The 15534-nt window shown below is 38.3% G+C and overlaps 1 protein-coding gene across 2 annotated transcripts in view; it reads right to left on the reverse strand.

Moving 5' to 3' along the window:
• LUZP2 (leucine zipper protein 2) overlaps positions 1–15534 on the reverse strand; it is a 377051-nt gene that overhangs the window by 122157 nt on the left and 239360 nt on the right. The gene's annotated exons all lie outside the window — the stretch shown is intronic.

Raw genomic sequence — 15534 nt, forward strand, 5'->3', positions numbered from 1 at the left:
TGGCTGGCTCACCAATCACCCCACCCGCCTCTAAGAACCCTATGTAAACCCACTTATCTTTTTTCCTGCTTGGCTCTCTATTGCTGCCTGCCAACTCTGAGGAGGTAAGTAAGCTGCATCTAAGCAAGGGGCAGGGGGGGCAGCGGCAGGACATCTGGAGCGGCCTGTCAGAGCCCTGAACTATAAGTGAGTCCAGTGACCTTTTGTGGCCTTGCAAGGATCCTGGGATCGCTTATAGTACAGGGCCGCATGGCCACCAGAAAGCGTGGGTGCAGGGGCGGGAACTTACGCAGCACGGCTGGTGTCATTGACAAGTTTGGGGACCTCGCAAGGCCTTTGCAAGGTCCCCGGACTTGCCCAAGATGCCAGGCCTCCAAAAAGAATGGGCGCGGGTGCGGGGGTGGGCGCAGAAAGTTACGCGGCATGGCCGGCATCTTTGACATGTTCAGGGAACTCGCAAGGCTTTCCAAGGTCCCTGGACTTGCCCAAGATGTCCAAAAAGAACGGCCGCGGGCATGAGGGTGGGAACAGGAACTTACATGGCAAGGCTGGTGTCTTTGACATGTTTGGGGACCTCACAAGGCATTTGCAAGGTCCCCGGACTTGCCCAAGATGCCAGGCCTCCAAAAAGAAGGGAACTTGCGTGGACCTCCTAGGTCCAGTATGGAAAGTATTTTGTGCTGGCTGTGCTCTGTCCCCAAGCTGTCCCATGCCACGTTCTGCTGGAGCCAAACAGCAGCGGCAATAGCAGCAGGAGAAAGCCTGAGCTTGTTGAGCTGCCGTGGTGAAGAGTCCCCGGAGGAGCTGAGAGCCTTGCAAGAGGGTGATTGTGAGCAACGTCCACCTGAGGGAAGGCGAGAAGGCGTGGGGAGGGAGCTTGGGTGGCTGCCACAAGTTTGCTGTGGAGGGGGGGGGAAGAACTATCCTCCACCTCCTTTTTCTCCTTTCTCCTCCTTCCCCCAAAAAGGAGAAAGAGAGGGAGAAAGAGGAGGTGGGGGATAGTGGAATTCTTGCTGCTTTCTGAGCTTGGTGCAGCAAGGATCCCACTATCCCCACCTCCTCTTTCTGCCCCTCTTTCTCTTTTTGGGGGGAAGGAGGAGAAATGACAAGCTCAGAAAGCAGCAAGGATCCCACTATCCCCCACCTCCTCTTTCTCCCTCTCTTTCTCCTTTTTGTCCTTTCTCCTCCTTTCCCAAAAGGAGAAAGAGAGGGAGAAAGAGGAGTGGGGGATAGTGGGATCCTTGCTGCACCAAGCTCAGAGAGCATACTTTCATACTTTTAGATTTCTAATTGCTGTTTTTGTTAGTTAGCAATTGATAAAACAAATCCCACGTGAAAAAGTATTCAAAGCCTTCTTGATTTTAATTGTCAATTTATTCATTCCTGCACATTCTAATATTTATTCATTTTCATATCTTTGTTTTTTCCACTGTTGTGCAAACACAATTCCAACAGCTGTTAACTTGTGTAAAATTAAATATGTATTTATTCCCTTTGAAATACAAGTAGTATGTAGTATGTAGTAAGCTACTTACCTTCTGTAAGTAGCTCTTTTATTGTTTTGTGTACTTATTTTAATCTTATTTAAGTAGTCAGTGCACAAAATAATAAATTTCCTTTTTTATATATTCTTTTTTTTTAGATCATCCATTGGGGCAAATAATTCAGTGACATCATCTTGGCCACTCCCATTCAGTCACATTACAGCCAAGCCACTCTCACCCGGTCACATGGCCAGGAGCCACTCCCACAAAGGAGGCCACACCCACAGAGTAGGTTCCAAAAAAATTTGAAACCCACCACTGCTCTGTGCCTTCATTGCAGGTCCTAGATCTCTGTCCTGAGGTATAGCCCTAGTTGATCACTAAATCCATAATCATATAGAATCATTCCAGAGGTGGTATTCATCAGGTTCTGACCAGTTTTGGAGAACAAGTAGTGGAAAATTTTGAGTAGTTCAGAGAACCAGTAAATACCACCTCTGACTGACTGCGCCCCCATCTATTCTCTGCCTCCCAAGTCCCAGCTTATCTGGAGGAAATGGGGATTTTGCAGTAACCTTCCCCTGCCGCGCCCACCAAACTGCACTCACAAAGCCATGCCACGCCCACCAAGCCACGTCCACAGAACTGGTAGTAATTTTTTTTGAATCCCATCACTGCACCATTCCCTATCTTATCATGACTATTTTACTGAGGTAAAAAAAGGACACAATTTCCTGTAGTCTATAGAATAATAAATGAAGGCAAATGTTACACAACTAGAAGCAAGAAAACTAAAACTTATGGGTAGGTTAAAGAAAATGCTGAAGCAAAACTTTATTTCCTTTGACATAATAATACAGCTGTGATGTTTCACTATTATACATTTATACTGTATTTGTAAAATTTAAATGCTGATCACATTAAGATTTACTGGTATTCAAATTAGCATGAATGTTATTGAAAACCACTTTCAAGAACAATCTAACTTTTAGATGAAATGGCTTTGTTTATACTTTCTGGGGCAGTACTTTCTGCCTCAGAGAGAATCAGTACAAACTGATTCTCCCTAGAATTTTCTTTTCTACTTTTAAATATGCCTTTTAAACAGCAGAGTTTTAGCTATTAGATTGCACAAAGTAAAGACTACTGCTTTAACTGATTTTAGCTTGAATAAGCCTTATGATTCCCTAAGCATAATGTTCTGTTCAACATCTTTAAGGTAGATTGCAAACTGGCTTATTCTTGGGAATTAGTACGTGAATTTAACTCCTTAGCATGTTTCCTTGCCTTTTCCAGTTCTCAGATTCTTTAAGTAATAGTCACTTTACTACATAACCTAATAAAATATATTGTTGGCTTCTCTGCCAAAATATTATTTTATTATCTATCACAACAGGTATATCTGAAGGCGGGGCTGACGTCGCTACAACACAACATGCAGTCTTGGAGCTCCAGGATTGCTGTTGAAATTGCTAGATGATCCTTCTGGACCTAAACCATCCTGTAGAGAGGGTGATAGAGAAGAGCATGTCCTGCTGATCTCAGGAACATCGCAAAGTCACTGATCGATCCAGGAAAAACCTCTTTTTGCTGACCACAAGAGAAGCAGCCATTTTAAGCTGCATAAGGTTGGGACAGACCCCTGAACAGAAGTAGAGTAGGAAAAAGAGTGTGTATAAATTGGTGAGATAAATTTTACTCTAGAGAAGAGAACACCCAAAAGACTTAGAATAAAGTTAAAATTGAAGATAGAAGAGAGTAAGTGGTGAATTAGCCTGAATTACAACCATTGTGTTATCCTTTTTTCTTTAATTTCATTTCTTTTTTATTGAAGAATTTTTACAAATGCCTCTTACTTTTAAATTGGACTGGTGTTTTTTTTCCCCCTTCTTCCTCTATTTTTATCCATTGTTTGTATTTGTGGACTAAGAATCTCTTTCTTCTGAATGCACAGCTGGATCAGAATTGCTAAGCATTTTAAACATTTTTTTTTCCTTTTCTCAAACTCGGAGCTTAAAGAGAGAGCTAAAAACAGAGGAAAAAGAAGTACCACTTCCATCTAGAGGCTGGAGGCTTGGTTACATCTGCTACTTCAAGGCCATTGGCATTACTTACCAAAACAGACAGAGAGAAAATCATGTCTTATTTATACAGGTGCTCTATTGAAGTAAAGAGAAAGCCCTGACATGAAAGATTACACTGAATTTATTTGAAACCTATCAAAAAGTCTTGGATGTCCTAATGGCAGTGTTTACAACCTGGAAAAATGGTGCAATATGAAGAAGAAAAGGAAATGACTTTGCAAAGAATTATGCTAGAAATTCAAAAAGTCCTAATAAGCACAGAAAGAATTGAAAAGAATCTTGGGATTATAGAACAAAGAACAGAAAGAATGGAGGGAAGAGTTGAGGATATTGATGAAACAATGGTGAAACTTGAAGATAGAGTTCAAAAAATTGCAGAAAAATATGAACAAAATTACAAGAAAATTGTTGATACTGACAGCAAACTGAGAGTGAAGGGAAATGATAGACAAACTGGATCTCTATCTCATGCTTCAAAACGTAGATGAAGAAAGGGGAGAAAACTTGGCAGAAACAATAAGAGTATCTTTGGCAGAAGTACCAGTGATAACCAAAAGCAAGCTGATGAAAGGAACAGATGGAGGGTTTTGAGTCTTTACAAAATATGCAATGAACAACAAGTTGCTAAGAGACGTTTACATAAGACTTATCAAGAAAACACAATACAGATTTTACAAAAGACAAGAGATATTGGACTGCACTACTACTGGAAAGATACAGGATGATGAAATGAAATATCATAATAAAATTAAGTTAAACTTAAACTTTGAGTATTATGTATAAGACAAAGTAATAATTGTTATAGTCAAATAAATGATTAATAATGATAATAATGCATTTATATATTCTAGATTGACATATGGGATTTTATATAAGCTGTAAACGAGGACCATGGAGATGATGTGGAAAAGCCTTTTTTTAATAAAAGATAAACAATTCTATACAGAATAGAATACAAAGATGTAACACCATTGGATGAGTCCAGGATGATGTAATAAAATGTCATAATATAAATTTACTTTAAATGTAGAATGCTTCAAATAAAAATGATGTAATAATAGCTATATTCAATGAATGTTTAATAATCATAATAAGTGTATGCATATATATTAGATTGATGATATGAGCAATGGAATGTGCGACAATGAGTAAGTTGACATGAAATTAGAGAACAAAAAGATAAATAATTTTATAGGACATGGGATCTATTTAATTAGTGGTTAGATTAAAAAAATATGGAATTGAAAATTTATTAGAGAATGTTACCAACACCAAAATAAGAGAATGATTGAAAATAGGATATAAAAAAAAACTTATTGGACATGTTGAAGATGATTTAACAAATTATTAAAATATAAATGAACCCATATTTATAATACCTCATTTAAAATGAAGAAATAATAGTGACAGTCAAACAAATGAAGTACTATAATAATAATGTATACAAATATACTTGATTGATAATATGTGACTATATAACATTTAAGGGATGACTAAGGAAAGGATGCACAAAAACCTTGTAACCAATCGACACACTGTACGAAATGGAAGATGCTTTTATGTTACGTGTTTTGTTTGTTTAAAAAAATAAAAAAACACATATATAAAAATACAGCTACATCTATTGATATTTTGTACAAAAACAAATATGAAACTGAGTCTTCCTAAAGCTTTTTAAAAAACCACCTGGCTGAATTCAGGTTTGGTGATATCCTTGACAGTTCCAAGGCATGAGATAAGCTGTAGAATTCAGATAGACGGAAATAATAAAGTCCTAATCAGGGCTAGAAACACTGAGCATGTCTCAATTCAAGACAGGAATGTGCCAATGCTTTGAGAATTGTTACCTGTATTTGGCTCAGGTTGTTAAGTGTTGCTGTTTTGGACCACATGGGATTAGAGTATCTCTAAGGCTTTGATTATGGCCTTGCCCATAACTTTTCCGACCTGTGAATCTTAATATTTGAGGAGGAGACTTTAACATGTATCAATGTGGAAACATTCTGGTCATTTTACCTCAGCAATCAAATGCTGGGTAATGTGTCTTAAGCATGACCAACAGCAAATAAAAGACTGGAGGAATGCACTCTTCAAAATCATAGGAGATGAGAAAAAGAAAGCAAAATATTATTTCTGCGGTGACTGCAGTTAAAGAGCTTAGATGTAATGGGAAATTATAGGAATAGTAAGCTGTCTTCTTGTCCCTTGTTTTATCTGTTAAAACAATTCTAGCTCTAGTTTTCATATACTGAGCAGAACATTGGCCAATCTCCAAAACATCATTGCATTCTATGATTTTATACTTCCAGACATGCTGTGAATTTGTGACAGTTCAATTGCGAGGGTGGTTTACTAATAATAGGTCATTTTAGGTGGAATAAGCTCATTTACTTTTGTAAAACTGTTTTAAGATATTCATGTCACCTGTGGTGAGGTAATTAAAACTCACAGAATGCCACTATGCTTCTCCAATCACAAGAACACACTTCACATTTTCAAATCAGTCCCAAATAATAGCTATGACCTATTCTGTAATCTCTTACACAGAATTCCTGTAAACATGAATTTGGAACCCTGTGGTAGTTGAACATCTTAGAACATCTTTTAAAAAAGGTTTTACCATCCCAAGCTCCCAGGAGCACTCTGCACTCTGGTTATTTTTTGGGGGGAGGGCAAAAACTTGACACATGGGGGCTCAATCTTTTGGGGTAAGGCTTTTATCGATCTGTGGGTTGAAACCCAGTGGTGGGTTTCAAAAATTTTTGGAATCTCTTCTGTAGGTGTGTCCTGCTTTCCAGGTCCACTGGTGGAACCTCTTCTAACTGGTTCGGTAGATTTGATGAACCGGTTCTACCGAATAGGTGCGAACTGGTAGGAACCCACTTCTGCTCCCATGGCAGGGCAGGACTAAACATATTTCTCTGCACTTTATTTTGTCCCTCCTTCCCTCTAACTGGTGACTCAGAGCCGCTTGCCCAAGGAGTGGCAGTTGGCTCACTTCTTCTCTTCAGTGAGGAAGGAAAGGCACATGGGGGCTGCTGAACGGCCATCACTGTGCTCGACCAGGAACAGCCCATTGGGCGAGAAGGGATGGGGATTCATTCTATTTGGATTAATGGTTGCTTGTGGTGGCACCTGAGCGGCAAAAGGGAAGCCCAAAGAAAAAAACCTAGGAAGGCTGCCTCCTTGAACAACCAGGCTTGTTCACAGCCATCTTAGCAACCCTGCTTCCTTAGTCTCAGGGCAAAAGCAGGTCCCAGGCTGCAGGGAGACTCCTGACCTGGCACTCCTGCATTCCAAAGTTTCCTTTCCATCCTGCACTTCTTCCACTAGCCAAGATCCCAATGATGCCAATAACTTTTCCCAGAGAGAAAGTGAAGTTCTAGCATTTTGAGAAAATATTTCATGATGAGGAGATTGTTTCTCTTCCCTTCCTCCACCCCCCTCCACCCCTCCACCCCCACCCCATCCCGATCTGTTATGCAGCAAAGAGATACGGTAGCTGGGTGCAATAGCAGCAATAGCAATAAGCAGATCCGGAAAGATTTGGGTGGGGGGTGGAGAACACTAGATTGGGAAGTTAAAAACCTGAAATGGGACACAATCAAGCTTGATTCAAAGGCTTTGGCTCCTGATAATCCAGTGAGATTGGGGGGTGGAGGAAGGGAAGGGAAGAGGAACAATCTCCTTTTTGAGAAAGCTTTTCTCAGAACGCTAGATTGGAAGTTAAAAACCTAGAATGGGACACAATCAAGCTTGATTCAAAGGCTTTGGCTCCTGAGATCGCTGCACTGCCTCCCGGAAATGCTATTATCATGTTCTCTGCTGCCTGGAACTGCCCAAGAAGGGCCAGGTAAAGCGGGCACTGCAACCAGCATTTTGGGTGGCAACGCAGTGATCTCAGGAGCCAAAGCCTTTGAATCAAGCTTGATTGTACTCCATTACATTTTTTAACTTTCCCAGTTACTCAGAGGCTTTGGTATACTCCGCCCTCACCCTTCTGCGGGCAACTCAGGGGAGACAATGGCCACAATGACTTCACTCCCCAGCAATGTGAGGAGCCGCTGCCATCGCTGCCACTACCTAATCCATCCCGGGAGCCCAGCCGAGCAGGAGCCCTGAAAGTGAAACCTCTCTCCTTTCCAGCCATCACAATCTCTGCAGCGCCCTCTTCGTCTGTCCCTTTTTCAGACAACCCAGGTGGCTACATTCAGAGTATAAGACACTCCCAGATTTTCACCCTCTTTTGGGGAGTAAAAAGGTGTGTCTTATACTCCGAAAAATACAATAACTCATTGATTGGGTTAATCTAGAAATAGTGGTGCCTTTTTCATATATTCCTTATCAGTAACACGTTTCACTCTGCTCTGCTTGACCTATGTGACTATAGCACCAGTCAGCCTTTCTTTTGAGGAAAAAAAAAATCACATTTTATCAATTTTTGCACTGTGCTGTCTGTCTGACATATGAAATCCTCTACATCATTTCAAATGAGTCTTCGAGCAGTGGTTCACATTATATAATCTTCCTTTGAAGCACTTTTACAATTTCTTTAAAATATCTGCACTTTAAAATGGCTGTCTGTTGAAAGGTTTTCAAGAATCTCACTGAAAAGGAGATCCTTCTCTTTCTTCTTTCTAATTAAATACAGAATAATTCACTACAGGGTACACGGTGGCTCTGTGCCTAAGTGGCTAAGACACTGAGCTTGTCGATCAGAAAGATCAGCAGTTTGACAGTTCATTCCCTAATACTATGTAACAGAATCCTTTACTTGTCCCAGATTCTACCAACCTAGCAGTACAAAAGCATGTAAAAGTGCAAGGAAAAAAATAGGAACCACCTTTGGTGGGAAGGTAACAGTGTTCCATGCTCCCTCAGCATTTAGTCATGCCGGCCACATGATCACAGAGACTTCTTTGGACAGCGCTGCCTCTTCGCCTTTGAAACGGAAATGAGCACTACCTAATAGATTCGGGAATAACTAGAACATATGTGCAAGTAGAATTTTTACCTTTAATTCACTACACCCATGTATTCTCTCTTCTCACTTGTTCACTTATTTCTTCTCTACCCACTTGTTCACTTCTTCAGGTACCTCAAAAATAAGGGTGTTGTCAAGGCAGCCTCCCTCAGTAACTAAGAAAGAAACCACTTAACTCCATTTTGCAGAAATAAGAGTACTTTTACTGGTTATGAGTAGATAGCAGCTAAGCAAAGCAAGATCTGAGGCAAAAGCACACGTAATCATAGATATCAATATGTGACCCCCCTCCCTCCCCCTGGTAACCCCATCCCATAGTCCAATCTGCACAACCCTCAGGTGTCATGTGGGTTCCATCTTCAAAAAGCATCATCAGGTTGGTATGCCGGACAGTTGGCCTTGGTGGGTAAATCTACTATCTGCAGTATGTGCAGTAGATGGTGAGAACAAAACTCCCTTTTTACAATCACTCCTGTACTTAAAATTTCCCCTCCCAAATACCATGCTTCCCCCTCTCCGTTTCAATGACAGCCGAAAGCAAGTAGCGAAGCAGAGACTGACAGGTGTTTTTTTACAGGCTCTGTGCAAAAAGGTTATACATACACATCAATTTTGGCTATTCCAAAGGTGTATAAAATAAATGAAGACATATTCACCAAATATTCTACACAGTGGAAATACATGGAATATCAAGATCCTAATGTGCGTGTCTCAGTTCTTCATCTTTTTAGTTTGCAAAATGATGATCTTAGTGGTGAGCCAATAGAAATTCAAAACTGATGTGGGAGGGAAGGAGAAAGAAGGCCTCAAATGAACTATCCAGTTTCTAATTGCTGATTCTATATAAGGAGTTTTATAAACTTAAAAAAAAATTATCCACCTCAGATTTAGAAAATATAAATTTTTGATATACTGGTAATCTATTTTGTCTTCTTAGCTTCAATCAACGTTCTGAGAATTATGCAACTTCCCACTCCAAAGTCTAAAGTTCATGTAAATAAATATTTCACTGATACATTTTGATCCCTTCATTAAAAGTTAAGAAGGGAAACCTTAGAACTGAGAAAAGTGCAACAGGGACTGATTAACTGAAAGGGAACTGTATTATTTTTCAGTGAAGAAATCTACTACCCTCCTTCTACCCTACCCTACTCGACCTCTATTTGTGTGATACTCTCCTACTTCAATATTACTCAGTATGAATAAACAATAATAGCAGTATTTAGCATATATTTTTGCATATTGGGTACACTGACATAAATCCTGTTTCTTTAAACCTTAAAATACAATGATTATATTTTCTTCTGTAGAAAAAAAATGTCACTCTTACTCTGGGTCATTAAATTCCGTCATGTTCATTAGCCAAGTTTCATAACATGGGTTAATAAATTATGGGAATCCAATGCTACCTTTTTAGCCCATCTTTGCTAAAAAGGTATTTGCTGTTCATTCATTCTCTTTGATCATTCAACACTCCTGTTCCATTAGGCCTGTCCTGTGTAATAAAGGCAATAAAACACTGTTATGTTCCAAGTATACTTGGAACAACAGAAAACAAGTAGCAGCCCCTGCCAATCTGGAATCTCGCCCAACATTTTTACATGGACCAAAGTATGACCACCGTTGGTTGATCTGACATTCACTACTGGGTCAGACAGTGTGTTCTAGCCAAAGAGCAAATTAATTTACCAGAGAAGAGAAATATGCAGATTTACAGCTCCCCTTCACACTTACATGTTTAGCCTCAGTAGCCTGCTGCCCCCTGAAAATTGGCAGAATGTACAAGTGGAACAGGACAGTCAGACAGGTTTCAGAATTACTTAGCATCATAGGGACAGGGAAGTCACTAAAGGAAATATTGAATGTTGCCACTTTGGGCTGTCAAACGTCTAAGCAATTCAGTGAAAAATAAATGGTCTATTTCTACCTCCTGATCTATTATTGCAGGTTTGGAAATAGCCATTCATTCACTCATCTGTGACACTGAGATAACGAGATGGAAAACTTTGCAAATGAGCAGAATGCCATTTTCTCCCCATCTCCTTTCTTTTTCCTGACATTTGTTACTGAGGAAGACATTTATCTGGGCTAATATTTTTTTTCAGGGCTGTCATCTTTTGCATTTGTTTGTACTCTTCTACCTTTTCATCCTGAAGGAATGCATTAATCCCTATTGCAAAACTGAGACCTGAGCCTCTGCTATCATAACAACAATTTTCATCTTTACAATATATTTCTGAAAACCATTATTCCAAGAAATTTCAGGGGGGTAGAAAGAACTGCAATTCTGGAAGCAGAGAATATTCAGATTTAGTTGCTATATCGAGGCAAGATTGCTCTGAGCAAATAGCTATGGATGAATTTTTGGACATTAAGAGAAAATAGTGCTGAGATATCCATTAGGTTGGAAAATATTCAATGGCACGATAGATATATAGATTTAATTTATGTCCTACCATTCTTCTGACAGGCCAATGCAATATAGATACAAGCCCTTCCATTTTTTCTAATTATTAGTTTTGCTGAAACAAAAGGATAGCTTGAGCTGAGATGGCTCCACTCCCAACAGTTTAATTGCTACAAAGCACAGCTCACCCATTCAAAAATTGCACCAGTCAATTATGTATTTTATTTTGCTCAGTTGATTTAGTCATTCTCAGCAATTTAAAGCCGACCCAATTTTTTCTAGGGATGCTTGTTCTGCAATCTGTAGTATTTTATTAAATTGCAATGACCTTCCTAGTTTACAAAGTCTTTTAGCTCAGTGTTTTGATTTTGTATTAAGGTGTTTTTATTATTTCACTGGGGGCTTCGAGGGTTGCTCTTTAATTCTGCTGATTATTAAACAATGAATATTTAACAGGCCCATAGCATATTGAAATGTCCAGGCACAGGACATTTTGAAATGGTTAATCTTTCATGTTGGGATTCTATCCCTTTCTTGAATGCATAGCTTCAACTTAAAAAAAAAAGTCATAAACAAACCCGTCCTTTCTCCTAGCAAGATTATCAAAGAAAAAAAAGCGTTAGATGGCTAAAAAGAGATCAGACCAGTGGTGGGATTCAATTTTTTTTTTACTACCGGTTCTGTGGGTGTGGCTTGGTTGGCATGGAATGGCTTGGTGGGCATGGCAGGGGAAAGATACTGTAAAATCTCCATTTTCTCCCAATCAGCTGGGATTCGGGAGGCAGAGAATAGATGGGAGTGAGGCCAGTCAGAGGTGGTATTTATTGGTTCTCCGAACGACTCAAAATTTCTGCTACTGGTTGTCCAGAAGTGGCCAAAACCTGCTGAATACCACCTCTGGATTAGAAAATGAGATATATCACCTGTTTTCCCTGTGCATCATATTTCTGTGCTTAAGCAGTGAAATCTCTTTGCCATGAATACTTAACTGGACCATCTAATCTACTTTCCATTTTCATTGCCAGGATAACAGCTGCCACCATGGGACCAATTTTTTCACACATTTATTTGGTGGCTGAGATATTAAAACTTCAGTGTGAAGTGTTGGAGGATATCCAGCAGATAGTTATTTGTAGTCTACATTCAGCACATACACACAACACACAAAAGGGATAATCACAGTGGATTCTCTAGAGCAAGGCAGAGTGTCACTTAGCAATGAAAAGTGATAGCAGTTTAACACTGAAGGACTTTTTAGCTTTCTCATTGTTAACGTTAAATGCTTACATTATATTTTTGTCCAAATATGTTATTTTAATCTCTTTTGGCTAAGTTATGGATTATGGGTGATCATGCAGCTACGCATTGCTATCATAGTATATATTCCCATGAGATGCTAAGATAAATCTGACACTAAGTATGGGTAAGCTACTTATCCATCGCTCATTCCCCACTAAAATATCAAATTGTGGCACTTATAATTGGTTGTTTATCACACAACTTTTTCATGGTTGACTGACAATATGTTCTTAAAAATGAAATAAAGCCAAGTAAAATAAAATAAAGTAGTTGATAATTTTGTCTCTGTTACAATATCTATGCCTGTTGGGTATATGGGGAAAAAACAAAGAAGAATAGAGATCACAGCAGAATGGTTTTATTAGACAGCCACCCTAGCTGTCCATCTCTATTACCATAGGCCAGATGTTTGCATCTTATTATCCTTTATTCAAAGTTTTGTTTAGATAAATAAATGGCAAACTAAAATTTAACCAATGAACTAAATTTAAAATGTTTGTTAATTCTTATCACTGCATGGCTTAATTTGTCACAAGGATATAGTCATTCAATCATTTAATTCCCTTGGTTTGTTTTCACTGTTTCATAAAATGGTAGATGTCATTTGTCCTAGATGATGGGATAAAGAACCTGCATTGAATGAGAGACTATATTACAGTGTACTCCTCTCTGTGTGTGACAATAAGAAGAAAGTGAGGAATACTTAGTGTTCTCTGAGCTTGCTTGTTTGTCTTCTTGCAGACATGCCAGTTGGGTATATGGGGAAATGGAGATACTAATGAAGTATCTGAAAGAAAACAAGGAAGCTTAGAGAGCACCAAGGGCCCCTCTTTTCAACCCTGAGCTACAAATATTCTCCTATAGGAAAAAAAAAACCTTGTTGAATGCATGGACAAATATTTATTTGTATCTCAATTCATTCAATCCTGAATTGATCAATTTTGGTTAAAGTATATCTGCTTTTGTAATTTAAACATTTTAATCACTAAAATCTTTAGAGACAAAAAAGTAGCTGTCTCATGTGCTTATTTCATTTCTAATTACATACATACATACATACATACATACATACATACATACATACATACATACATACATTATATGATCTATTATATGTAGATCTTCATAATGTCTCCTTTGGAGTTTTGGAAGTGAAGTGAAATAATAAACTTTATAGAAAAAGCATAATCTAAGAAACAGATATTTACAATAGGAAAAAAAAACCATATATTGAATTTTTACTTAGCAGAGTACACCATGAAAGCTTAACTAATTTCATTTAAAGAACAATATGCTTCAAAATTCATTAGACACTGCTAAGCATTTAGCTGAAGCCTTTCAGGCAGTCCCAAAGCAGCCTTCAGCTTCCATTTCATATTTTTCTTCTTTTTAAGCATCCTTTTAAACATTTTATGTGGGAAAAGAACATAGATTTTGTATAGCTCCCTAAGTGACATTTTAATGCAATTCTCTTCCCAAAGAGGTTGGTGAGAGAGCATTTGGAAAATGGAATTGTCTTAGAGGAGCTGGTGGGTGACAAATGTTTCATCCAAGTTACTTTACAATATAAAGTGGCAGAGAAAATCAGAGCTCTGTATGCTACCTTGGATCAAATATTTCAAACAGCTGGAGACATTATACTCCCAAAATGTGATAAACTAATTTGAGACATTTTACGAAAATCTCAAATGAATTTATTTCTTAATCACATATTTAGGTGAAAATTAAATGCAATATAACAACAAGAAGAGTGGTGGGTTTTTTTGCAAGTTAATCTCCTTGTTCCCTTTCTTGATGCAGAAGAAATAAATGGATTTTACTTTTTTTCTGTAACTTTTCTTGAGATTCCTTTGCTAAAACCTAAGAAGGTTTAAACCAAAAATTGTATTTATCATTCTGACTTCTATTAATAGGTATTAATACTTTATTATACTTTTTATCATCATTAATTTTGAAATCTTTTTCAGTTTCCAAAACATTTTAGTATCTGGATGATTATATGGTGCAAGCCATAACTTTTGATGAATTATTGCATGAAATGGAAAATGTGTTTTACTTGTAACCCAAAAGAATAATCTTTTATTTCAAATGTTATGCCAAATCGTTTCAACTGGGCTGCAAATCAGCAGGATCATATCCCCAAATATTGTGGTTGTTCAGGTTTTGGCCAAAACAAAATCCAGAAGGTGTTATGGCAAGCAGGCCAAAACAAGTGAACGTCATTCATCTCCTTTGTATTTCTCTCCATGGTTTTTATGTATCAGCTTACTGTCAAAATTTCTTCTTTCTTTCCCTGTTTCACTTCCAAGATGCTTAGCTTCAAGCACAGTGTATATTGTTTCAACAGTTCCTCCTTCCCGCAATATTCTTCCCTTAGTTATCAATGCCCTTGGCTTCAAGTGTGGTACAGTTAGCAATTTCCTCAGTTATTTCTTGATCTTCTTAGCACCTTCTTTTGTTCATCAACCCTTAGCCATAACTGATTTCCTTGATTTCAAGCATAGCATCCCCAACCAGCCTACTAATCATTCTTCTTGTTCTTACCATTGCTCTCCTTTCCTTCCTTCCTTCTTCTTAGTGTCATCACTAATGTTCTTACATTTATTCTGATTCTCTTCACACACACACAAAAAAAATGAACAAACAAAAAACACTTCTGCTGGGAACACACATTTTAGACCATGAGAATGCATATGTTCTTTGGTTTAGAAGTGGGACATTGAAAACTAGTTGTTCCATAGTTTGTATTCAGAATGTTTTACACACCTATATTAAAACTTATTTGCTATATTATGGGATGTCAGCTGTATAGGTAAATTTACTTTCACTATGCAGCTGGCATACCTTAATATAGCAATAGCAATAGCAATAGCAGTTAGACTTATATACCACTTCATAGGGCTTTCAGCCCTCTCTAAGCGGTTTACAGAGTCAGCATATTGCCCCCAACAATCTGGGTCCTCATTTTACCCAACTCGGAAGGATGAAAGACTGAGTCAACCCTGAGCCAGTGAGATTTGAACAGCCGAACTGCAGTCAGCTGAAGTAGCCTGCAGTGCTGCATTTAACCACTGCGCCACCTCGGCTCTCAATATATATAATATAGCAAAGAACAATTCTAAAATCTCAAAATGGGGTAAATACATTTGGTTTGTATTTTAATAATTTGTCTTTTCCAAATCAATACAAAAAGTGCAACAAAGTCTGTTTTTTCACTTCATTGAATGTTGCATAGCAGACCTGAAAATGAAGCCTTTTTGAGGGAAATAATTAAAT

Source organism: Thamnophis sirtalis, unplaced genomic scaffold, assembly GCF_051295495.1.
Source record: "Thamnophis sirtalis isolate CommonGarterSnake01/CBP01778 unplaced genomic scaffold, rThaSir2_p1.2 scaffold_1, whole genome shotgun sequence".
Classification (NCBI taxonomy): Eukaryota; Metazoa; Chordata; class Lepidosauria; order Squamata; family Natricidae; genus Thamnophis; species Thamnophis sirtalis.